The sequence below is a fragment of the Tasmannia lanceolata genome, unplaced genomic scaffold (assembly GCF_043159265.1).
Source record: "Tasmannia lanceolata isolate RefF3 unplaced genomic scaffold, GAP_Taslan_0.1 ptg000018l, whole genome shotgun sequence".
Lineage (NCBI taxonomy): Eukaryota > Viridiplantae > Streptophyta > Magnoliopsida > Canellales > Winteraceae > Tasmannia > Tasmannia lanceolata.
The window spans coordinates 59,468,274-59,477,995 of record NW_027518695.1 but is presented as its reverse complement, the minus strand read 5'-3'; the positions used below and the strand labels follow the sequence as shown (position 1 = coordinate 59,477,995).

At 36.6% G+C, this 9,722-nt stretch overlaps 1 protein-coding gene across 1 annotated transcript in view; it reads right to left on the bottom strand.

Moving 5' to 3' along the window:
- Window positions 1–455: 455 nt before the first annotated feature.
- LOC143849720 (putative disease resistance protein RGA3) overlaps window positions 456–9,722 on the bottom strand; it is a 31,266-nt gene continuing 21,999 nt past the window's right edge. Inside the window, exons 4-5 of the mRNA XM_077358881.1 lie at window positions 2,821–2,918; window positions 456–746 (exon numbers count right to left, since the gene is read on the bottom strand). The gene's annotated coding sequence lies outside the window, so the exon portion shown is untranslated. The remainder of the gene's footprint in view (window positions 747–2,820; window positions 2,919–9,722) is intronic.

The window sequence follows — 9,722 nt, the reverse complement described above, 5'->3', positions numbered from 1 at the left end:
GTAGGCTAGGTGAGGGTAGGGAAAGCCTTTTCCCTGCGGAAGTTAATAAATACTGTAGGTAAATTGTACTTTTCCATACGGCTTTTTCCGTAGGCATAGATCATATTTCCCTACGGAATTTCAAAAACATTCATAGGGAAAATTGTGCTTTTCCCCACAAAATTTCCAAAAAAAATCCGTAGGGACAGCCTTGTCTCTACGGAATTTCAAAATAATCAGTAGGGAAATGTTCTTTTCCCTACAGAATTTCAAAAAAAAAAAAAAAGCCGTAGGGAAAATGTGCTTTTCCCTACTGAATTTCAACAATAAATCCGTAGGGATAGCCTTTCCTATTTTTTTAATCCATTAAATATCAATTCTTTGTGACCTAGTGGATCTGTACATTCACAGACATTATATATAACATCAAAATTTCCACAGTTCTAACATCCATTTCCCCCCAAAATATACAAATATATAAAAACTTAACTATTTTAATTGAATATTTTTAAAATTACAAAAATTCGTTAATAACAAAAGTCTCGATATTGTTCCCTCAACTGAACTTGACAAAATACAGCATTGTTAAACATTCATCATCTAATGATTTATATAACACCATCTTCATCATGTCCTCATCATGTCCTCGATCCTCATCATCAATTACTCTAGAACTCCATGTGATTTTCAGTTGAATGTTGAACTCTTTGAGATGGATGGCTCTGCAGGCACTGAACCTCTTTAGGAGCAACGGTATGTGACATATCCTGCCAAACAAAAAGTTAAAAAGAATGAAGTTCTTAGCCGATTCTCGCAAAAATTATATAAACAAGAATACACAGCATACATTACGCTTTCAGAATGAATGATCTTCAAAATGAATGATACGGAAACAACTACAACATATAGTAGAAAAAAAGCATGCGTTGCACATTTATACGACCACAAGAAACACAAGTAATATTAAAAACATCAATGGCCATATTTACAAAAGAGACACATTCCGTAGATTATATATTTTGTTTTATGTAATGCAAGAGTCAAGAAATAGGCTCATTCAATTCATCTCCCTTATATATCACATCAAAATATACATTGAAACTAAGCTATGTCCAAGTATCCCATATTGATGATGATACATTGACTTGCCAGCTAAGAAGGGAAGCTATGTGCTGGTCCGCTAAGTCCAATAATCGGATCAGTCATTGCAGAAGAGACTAAAACTTGACCTTGCTGACCATATGCACACCTATAAATGAATATTGCAAACTAATACATGAATTAACTTTCATTTAATGATCCATGGAGGAGCTATTATCTGAATATTCCATCGCATTGTCGCCTTGTCCTTGACAAGAGACAACATCCATGATTCTGATCTCTTTGAAATTTGAGGCTCAAAGAATCCCTCGCGGTCACTATTTTCCCTTTGGTATGCCTTTAAAGAGGATGTGGTCCCTACATAAATTGTCTCCATTAGAGTATGAGTGATGTTTTTTTTTTTTTTTTTTTTTTCTGAAACCAATTATCGCAAGAAGACCATGTCTACATTTTACCTATCAACTCAGACAAGTGAGAGACGAAGTAAACAATACTTGTACAAGCCTAACAAAACAAGCAAGACAGACCATGCATATCCAGAGTGTACACAGGGACCTATAAAAGAGGATAAGGCTGATAAATTGGTTCAAATGTGGCCATCATTCTTCTCACTATCAAAGATTATCATGCTTGCAACAAAGCAATCGTGGAATTAAATCTTAGAGAGTGTGATATCACCTATTAAGTGCTAGTTCATCATTGACACAATTAGACACCATGGTGTCCAGATGGACAAAAAAAATAATGTTTACAAGTTTGACCACTTGAACTTTAATTAAATGAAGAAATTGGAATTTGATAAGAATCTTGAACTGCCAATTGGAGAGTGCTGGAATTTGATAAGAATCTTGAACTGCCAATTGGAGAGTATCTTGGCACAGCTAGTGCATGGAGCGTCATGCTATATCCACGTTAAATCACTCCCATGACCCATGTCGATATGATAAGGCCTCGAGGGATTCCCAACAACAATAGAGACACAATACAGTCTGTATAGCATCTAAGACAATAACAATTCAGTTAGAAATAGGAAATGACAGCAAGCATGTTACATAGCTTTCAAAAAGTGTAATTGCAAGCACAAAATCATCTACAGTGCAGTAGAATAACTACATATAACTAAATAATATTAGAAGACACTATATCATAAACTATAAATGGAGGAATGTGAAGTACCAGAGTGAATAGATTCAGTTATAGAAACAGATGTCTGTCAGATGAGCTCTTAGCTTAAACAATATATCCAAGCATTATAATAGTAACATAATTCATATCACCTTCTAGTATGAGGATTACTCAAGAAATAAATATGTAATGAAACAAGGAAACCTTTTTTTTTTCTCAAAAGGCTGACATTTCGGTGCCACTTTTACTAACCACAAACCTAAACCTCATGAACTTGACATATTCTGGTAGAAAGAACTATGAGGGTCAAGAAAAATGAAAGAGAAGAATAATTGTGAAAACATTATTCGGCTCACACGGATCATTCATATGCCACAAACCAGCGGGAGACATGGAATTGAGAATGTTCTAAACAACATTAAGAGGCATTGTGAACTATATCAAACAGAGATGCAGAATTGATGTCCTTAACAATGTAAAAAATATCAGTTAACTGAAAATTAATAAGAGCTATATGCTACGGCTGTATAGTTCTCATTATTGGCTAATAGCATGAAGAATGTCAAATAAACCATGATAAAACTTGATGCAGTTCCAAAGGCTTTCACGTTTTACCTGTTGAGAAAGAATACGGAGGGCCTGAACCCTCTTGAAACCATCTGCCAGACTCTTGCTAGGAAATAGGTCTTCCAAAGAACAAAATCATTGAAAACCTGCAAAAGGACACATACATATAATAAGATAAAAAGATTTAAGTTGTAAATAAAACCTCATCAGTGACCAAAAGGATAAGTGGATCAAAATTAAATACCTCGTTTGAAACGGAAAATTAATTTCAGAAAACTCAAATTTCAAAATCAAGTTTGAAGTTATTATGAGCAAAATATCTAAAATATGGATAAAGTTTTTAGACTCATAAAGTTCCCAGGGAAGTCATGCATTAAAAATGCTAATCATCTCCCTAACAATCTAACAAATGAGGGGCTAACCTCAAGTTGAAGTTCATCATTACTAGGGAAAACAGAATTATAAGGGTATCACCTGTATGTTTTATGACAGTCTACTTGGATGGTTAGGATCATCCATGTATGGTCTGTCCTACTAGCTAGAATATGAATCAACCGAATGTAGCACTCATTATGTTACGTTGGTCGTGCCTTACCTTGTATACTTGATCCCATGTGCTCATCAAGTTCCAAATTGGAGTATTAGTCGGACCTACCATATGTCCACATAGTCCAGCAAGAGGGACCCACCATGGTCAGATAGGTGCTTAAAAGATCAAAAGCCTTAGACAGGTCTTATTTCCCAGCTTTGATAGCTTATTAAGATCAAGAAAGAAAGAATTTTAGCTACATTAGTAGCTACCGCTCCTAATTAATTTTGATCATTTAGTTATCACTCTAAAGTGATCCACATACAGGGATATGTATTGTCACCTAGACAAAAAGGAATTTATCATATATGTGAATTAGCTCCCCCTACACACCCCAATTTGCTCCCTGCTATGGAGTACATACATGCTCTATGTTATCTAAAGCAAGGTTTTAAATCTCGGTTTCGGTTTCGGTTTCGGTTTCGGTACGAAATTTCGGACGAAATCTTGTAAAAATTTCACCGAAATTTCCGAAACGTTTCGGCAAAGTTTGGTACTTTTCCGACTTACAGTGAATTTCGTTTCGGTTTCCACCGAAACCGAAATATTTTGGCCGAAACGAAACGTTTCGGCCGAAATTTAAAGCCATGATCTAAAGTTCCATGTGACCAACTTACTATTGCTCATCATTAGCTGCAAGCCGGCATACTGAGAAAGACAGTTAATTCCATCTTTTAGATGAGTGTTATGCACAATCATTTACATACACACCAACCAAACTCGGAACCAGAATAACAATTCTGGAAGTCATAAGAATCAAAGATGATCTTTCCTGATCGGATGCATAGGCCACACATGAAAAGAGAGAGGAATACCATAACAGATTTTAGCAGTATATAGTGGGGCTAATCCCTAAGTAAGACATGGGTGTTCCATGAAAAGGGAAGCAAAACTAAGATACAATTCTAACATTTTAATGCAAAACTCCATTGTTATGATACAATTGTCTGAAATGAGATCACAGAGTGAATAAAACCTGTCATATTCAAAATGGTCCGTATCAATGGCAAGAAATGCATGTGGATAATGACTATGTTTTTTGGTCACCAAAGGATATCTCCTCAGCTCAAAGTTAGTTACCATTGAAAACAACAAAAAATGACAAAAAGAGTAGCAAAAACAGAGTTCAATGGGTTTTACAAAAAGCCTCTTTGTATTTGCCATCAAGTGCTGACCATAGCAATGAAAATAGAAATTTCAGAAAGAAAGACAAAGCATGAAAGAAAATCATAAGCATTGATTACAGCAATACAAACAAAAGAGAAAGTACAGAAATAATCAATGACACACCTGAAACCATAAAACTTTAAAGATGAGGAAAATAAAATCCAAGTAAAAAACCCTAGGGTTCTAAGTCCAAAATCCTTCTTTTGCAACCCCAAGTCGCTTTCTTACGGGGAGAGTTTTTGATAATCTGATCTGATTTCCATACTAACATCTCTTGCAGCAAAATTCAATCTCGGTGTATAACAAGGGTTCAGATTTTCAACCCCAAATTTGTGTTTTTCTGCCTAAATTCCTTCCAACCTCTCATCTATCTACCTTTTCTTCTTTAGAAAAACCATAAGAAAAGAAAAGGCAGAAACTAGGATTGAATAACAGTCCTAGCATCCAAATTAAAATATAAAATCGATTCAACAAACCATTAGCAAATGAGCATGTGGGTTCTGGGCACCAAAAGAATATTCAAAAAGGTCAATAAAAAGAACAAAAAAAGAACAAAAACGCCATTATCATTCACCTAGGCCTTAAATTTAGGGCCTACACATCAGTAGTAGAGCGGCAAAAGAAACCCTAGAAACCCATTTTGCTGTTCAGGAAACAAAATCGCAACGAAAAGGAAACAAATACGTAATTAATCTACACTATTCAGGACGCAAAGACATGATTAATTCCAAAATCACAACGAAAAGGAGAAAGTAACAAACAGAAATCTATGAAATGGTTCCCAAGCAAAGCCTCTTGCGGCAAAAGAACCCTACCTACGGAAATTTTTTAAGAAGGCAAAACTCGGTATTTCCCTATGAAAAACTACTGATTCCTGTAGGGAAAGGAGTACCGTAGGCATATTGCTCAGGATTTCCCTACGAATTGCATAGTAATCCTTAGGTAGACACTATATCCCTACAGATAAAACTAACACCTGTAGGGATATGAAGTATTTTTGTACTGATATAAAATGGGTAGGGAAAAGGTGAATTTTTCCCTACTGACATAACTAAAGTCGGTAGTGTAGACACCCCATTTTGCTCTACCTTAATCGATAAAGAAATTAGGGTTTGTTTTCCGTCGGTTTTCCAATGTCTTTCTTTCCCGCATCCGTTTGTTACATTTCTAAATATTTTTGGTCATTTCCGTCGTGTTTCGCATTTTCCCGCTAAATGTTGAGAAGGATTATTCAGAAAAATCTAAACTAGGGAGAATTTGTACCCGTTTGTGTGGGACCCGCTGGTGTGGGACCTGCTAGTGTGGGACCTGCTAGTGTGGGACCCGTTTGTGTGGGACCCGCTGATGTGGGACCCGTTTGTGTGGGACCCGCTGATGTGGGACCCGTTTGTGTAGGGCCCGCTGATGTGGGACCCGCTTGTGCGGAACCCGCTGATGTGGGACTCACCATTAGCATGACTTAACTTTCTCTACCATTTCCACTAACTTCATTTTTCCCTTTAAAATAACACCATTATCTCCATTACCATTATATATTCCATTATCCCCACCACCATTCCCACCATTACCATTATATATTCCATTATCCCCACCACCATTCCCACCATTACCATTATATATTCCATTATTCCCACCACCATTCCCACCATTACCATTATATATTCCATTATTCCCACCACCATTCCCACCATTACCATTATATATTCCATTATTCCCACCACCATTCCCACAATTACCATTGTTTATTTCCATTATTCTCCACCACACCCACCATTCACATTATATATTCCATTATTCCCCACCACAATTCCCACCATTACCATTATATATTCCATTATTCTCCACCACACCCACCATTCTCATTGTTTATTTCCATTATTCTCCACCACACCCACCATTCTCATTGTTTATTTCCACCTCTCCACTAAGTTTTTCACTATATAAAGAGAGGTGATGAGAGGAGAAAAAAAAAAAAAAGAACACATTGTTTTTGGATAGTTTTCTCTTTCTCTCCCTCAATATCTCTCACTCTCTCACTCTCACACTATCATTATCTACTTTCTTTCCTTATTTGTTTCTCCCCATCTCTCTCCCTTGTTCCATATAAAAAAAAATATAAAAGAAAATAAAACAAAGAAAAAGAGAAAGAAAGCGGAAGCGGATCAAGCGGCGGTGCGAATTTCGAATTTTTCGGCTCTCGGATTCGGCGAGGATTTCGATCACAGGTAGGTACTTAATTTTTAGATTTTTCTAGAATTATTTGGTATATTTGCATGATTTTTAGTATTTAATTGGATTTAGTTGAAAATTAAATATGTATGCTCAAAATCATGATCTCCATGAGTGTTTCGAAAATAAAATATATACTAAATGAATTCCAAAATTAATGAAATTTCGTGGGAAACTAATATGATACCAGTACATTCTACCATGAAATTTTGAGAATTTTGAGAATTTGTTTGGTATATTATTTTATGCTTTCTTTGAAATTTACCAGCTTTTGGAGGAATTGTTACTGACATCAGATCACAACTAAAATTCTTAAAATTTTTACAGTAGTCTTCAATCTCACATTTCTAGTTACTGTAAAAGTTTCAAGTGATTGGGATCTGTTTTCATATGGGATGTAGGGTTAATTCATAATCTGGTCTGAAAATTAAAAAATCTGAAACTGATAGTAAATGGTTTCCAAAATTCATGAAAATTTCTCAGTATGTTATTTTTACTTATATCTTATTACTGTAGAAATTTCATTGAATTTAGATTCATATTTCTAGTGGTTTCTGTGTTATTTGTGCAATCTGGTCAATCAATTGTTAAATCGAAATTAAATATGAGCTTAATGTAAAAATCTGTAAAACTCTTTCCGTAAGCTACATTTCATCATATCTTGCTGCTGTAGAAATTTCAACTCATTTCGAATTCGTTTGCTACAATTTCACTTGTAAAATCACTCATATGTTTAAAATTGATAAAATTCATTGAAAATCCGAAATTAATTGAAAATCATCTGAATATTTCTAAAGAACCTTAAATCTCTGTCACACATTAACTCCTTAATCCATTGAAACAGAAATCTTAGGATCATTAGAATTCCCTGGAAAAATGGTCAGTGCATCCATAATCGTATCCCAATTGCAACCGATCTTTGACAATTTGAATACTTAAGCTATAGCATGTTGTTGGCTCCGAGGTTACTGTCCACGGAAATCCTGAGATATGCCAGGCAATAAGATGTTATAACCTAAGTATTAAATTGCGCAAGGAAAGAACGCACGATTCCCTTCCTTGGATGCTATTCTGGGCCGAAATTGGTGAACCCTAGAACCATTGGTAATCCTCAAGTGTCCATAAATCGAAAATCCATGAAATCTGAAATTAATTAACTTCAAGAATTTGAATTGATTTGTCTCGAGTCTTCCGGAACCATTGGATTATGGTTTCCAATCTAAGAACCATTAGAGCCCAATTTAGGAACACTAGTGTTGTGTCGTGTCCTAAGTTTTAGGGAGTCCTAGAGTTAGGAGTCCAGCCTCATCACGGACGTTTGTTATGTATAACAACCGTGCCATAGGTCTAGTCACACTAGTCACCCAATCTTTCCTTAAGACGAGCCTAGTAACCTAGGATGTAGGCAAACCTGCATTAGTCTAAGGAACAATTTGCATTTAGATAAGAATCATATAGCATCTCAGATGAAATCCTAAGATAATAAAATCCTCAACTTGAATTAAATAACTTCTCTCAAAACTGTTGAAACAGTCAATTCTGTCTAGGTCGGTGTCCTAGTTGAGTTAGGCATAAGTAGCTTGGCTTAGGTGCACCGAACTACGTCGACTCTGATCCCAGTGAGGCTTGGGTACGTAGGCAGCTTGGATGTCTGACGGCATACCACCCGCGAGTCGGCACCACAACAAATTGTGGTGTTTTGGATATTAATTTTCTTGTAAATGCTTAATCAAATCATTTAGGGCTTTCCATGAAATTAGAATTCTAGGAGAACTTTCACTTAGAATGAATCCAGACAAATTAATAAATCAAGATACACATCTAGGATTCACATTGAAATTAGATTCTAGGATGCATGTCACTTAGTTCGCACATTAACATAGAGTTGAATGAGCCATTTAAAATAAATTTAAAAGAGTTAGCTTTTGGAATCGAAGACCGATTATCGGACAAGAATGGTGCATGTGGTGGATAACTCCCCATACCTTCCATTCTCGTAACCAGGTAGCGAGTCTAGATTTCTGGTTAATTATGGGTCCTAGATCCCACATCTAGGTGGCGACTCTGTCAGTCTCTTTCGTGTGGAATTCGGATTGCCTTAGTGATCCCAAGTCCACAGGAAAGACGAATTCAAATCAATATTAAAATGCACACGCCAATCGCGTGGGAACGAGAGACCAAAGAGAGAGCGCGCGGCGGCTCGCGCCCCCCGCCCCTCTCGCGGGATCATGTCCCACAGTCTGGCGACTCTGCTGGGGACCACCTAACTTCATTAAAATTTCAAAAGATAATTCATTTGAATTTAATTTAACTGGCTCATAAAAACTCTATACTTGTTAGATTAGTTTGTCTCGTTTTATTTTCTCATCATATTTTACTCGAACTTAATTTAACAAAACCTGAAGGCATCATAGATTGCGCGAACTTATTGCACACACTTACATCACTTGCATCTAAACCCTTGCATTTCACATGCACACACGTCCTATTTTAGGAACCCGGAGTGTTATCTAGCATGGTTGACTGGGATTTCATCACCTGGTGCCTCTGTGCTAGAGAAGCATTCCACCCTTAGCCTAGTACCTTTATGGTGCGTAAACGGATCTCTTGTTCACGTACTGATACGCCGGACACTGGTACAGTATATCGAACATGGATTCGCGCTAAGGGGACTCTTGGCCTTACCCCTAGATTAACCCACACATGCATGCAGTATACGAACACATGTGCACCACATGTGTGAACCTAGTTTAGGATATCCTACCCATTTGTGTCTAGATTAGGCCGTAGTCCATCTTCCAATGGCTACGATCGGTCCTAGGTACACAAACAAAGTCATGAGTCGAGATCCTCTCTCCACTCCGCTAGATTAGGATTAGGGTTGATGCCTTCAGGTAACACTGTTAAAATGTGCGAAGACTAAAAACTTTTCCTTTGGGGTTAGATATAAATCCCATCATTTCCA